The sequence below is a fragment of the Seriola lalandi genome, unplaced genomic scaffold (assembly GCF_002814215.2).
Source record: "Seriola lalandi dorsalis isolate HSWRI2012SDOR001 ecotype SW California unplaced genomic scaffold, Sedor1 jcf7180002051538, whole genome shotgun sequence".
Classification (NCBI taxonomy): domain Eukaryota; kingdom Metazoa; phylum Chordata; class Actinopteri; order Carangiformes; family Carangidae; genus Seriola; species Seriola lalandi.
In genome coordinates this window covers 49,995-52,396 of record NW_019522091.1, presented here as the reverse complement: position 1 = coordinate 52,396, position 2,402 = coordinate 49,995, and positions in this window count along the sequence as shown.

The window sequence follows — 2,402 nt, the reverse complement described above, 5'->3', positions numbered from 1 at the left end:
AAAACACTGCTGCACGCCGACTGCGTCTTTGCTTGGATCTCTTTTGAGACCCAGTCTTCATTTTTTGGCTTTAGATAGCTTTGATGTTTCTCTGTGTTGATGCTAACCGTTTTTAATTGACTGGTTGTTTTGCAGCTTAGCTGAAGTGAATTTAACTTTGTAGCTGTTACAATCGTCTAGAGGGTTTTTCAGACTAAGCAACCGCCCTGCTCACTCACGGTGAACACAAACACTGACCAGTTAAAATGAGTTGGCTTTGGGTTGAGAAAAAAAGTCAGGACAGAGTTGGATGCACCCAATTTTACACATCAGAGATAAGATAAGATATCATTTCTTCTGTCCTATTCACCTTATGAACATACAAGCTGAGGAGGGAGGGGGAAAGGGAGGGTTTGCAGTGATGCCTCACAGTTGCAAGCTTGTGCATTTGGTTTATTAAGGAAACATTTCATGTCCTCCTTGTTTGCCTTAACAGAATCAACTGGAAGTGAAGTCAAGCCAGCACTTCAAAGCCCACCAGTGTTAGTCACTGGCTTGCAACAGAATTATAGCCCAGTCACACCATAATTAATAACAGCACAATTCTGGACCAACATTAAAAGACTCCTGCAATCAGGGGATGAGCTTGCAGAGATTAAGTAAATATGTGCAGTTTTTCTTTTTACATGAATCAAACTTTGACATCCAGATTTGTGCTGATTATCAATTGCACACAACCTTAAAAGTATTGTCCTTTAAAGGAGCATAGAGTCCAACGTGGAAAAAGCTCTCATATCATCTGTGTGTCACAGCTCGCAAGTCGTCAAGACACACATTTGTCTGTTTTGAGAGGAGAAAACAGAGTCAACAAACTGCTTAAAGCATTTACTCAATGGAGATAATCATGATATTTTCTACATTACATGTTGTTAATGGACAAATCATAATCATCGTCCACATCATTAAATAATCATCAGATTCATATAGAGGCCTAAAATCATGCAACAAACTCTTGATCGCTGTAAAATACAATTAACAATACAGTTAAGACGTGTAAATATAAAGCCACAATCTGGACAGAATTTTTAATATATCTATACAATTTCAATTTCTGTAATAATGGTAAAATTAAAAAATAAGACAAAACAGATGAAACTAAATTTGAACTCTAAATCAACATCAAGTAATATTCTCGCTCCAGCCGCCCGTTCACACGCTGCATTCTCCTCCAGCGCGACACTACGTGAGTTGGCTTCTGCAGCCCTGATGATGTTCCACTGCTGAACACAGCAACAATACATTTCTTTTTTTTTTTATAACCAGTTTCAAAGACGAGTCCTCATTCTGACCTCCTGACACTGGATACCAAGAACAACTCATTACCAGTTCCTTGAATAAACCATCCTCGTTTCAATAAATTTTAACGCGGCAACAGAACCTCCAGCCGCTGTAACCGGGGGCCGGATTCAGGCCGCAGATGGTGGTCTCCCTCATTGACTCTGTGTTCGCTAATGACCCTGGACCTGGATTGCCATTATAAAACGCAGATAAATGTTTACTGTCGAAGGATGACATCACAAGAGTTAAGGTCTGTACAAATATACAGGTGCTCCGCCGCCCCTCTGCTTTCTCCACTTCCTCAAGTCCACATTGCTTCGATAAAAACAACTCGAAAAACGCCAGCGTCCCGTGTTCACATTTGCTCTGTTTCATTTATTTTGTCGGCCGTTGAAAACATAAACTCTTACTTAGCTGTGTGTTATTAGAATGTAAGCTTTTTTCCACAGAGGAGGTTGGGTATGGAGGTCGGGCGTGTGTGTGTGTGTGTGTGAGTGTGTGTGAGGAGGCATGTCTATATTTCTCGACCTGAGTTTTCCTTCTCTGTCCTGTCACTGATGAAGTCCCTGTATCCAGGCATTTGTTTTTAAAGGCATCACATAGATCAATAAGTCATTACCATGTTAATCTGGATCCATTATGTATCATGACTGTAAATAAACAACATTGTTGCTGAGGAGACTGGCGACCTCTAACTCTAAGCTCCATTTTACTTTATTGACACAGGGTTGGTGTAAAGGTTTAAAGGGGCTTTCTGCTGCCAAATGTGGTTTCTTTCCGAGAGTGAGTGGCGGTGATTGTCTTCGGCCATCGCTGTGTTTGTCAGGACAAGAATACACACTCTGGGCAGCGTTAGGTCCTCAGGGCCGACTGGAGGCTACAGTGAGTCGCTATCAGAGAGTGGCGAGGCTAGCTGGTTAGCGCGCTAACTTCAGAAGATGAAAAGACGTGATAGAGACCGGAGTGAACGTGGGCGTCGCTTTCCCCTGCTGGAGACCAGCTGAATTTGCATTGTCTCTTATAGACTGGTGAGTAAACAGCTGTTGGTGCTGAGGTTGGCTACGAACCAGCGGCAAAACTTACAA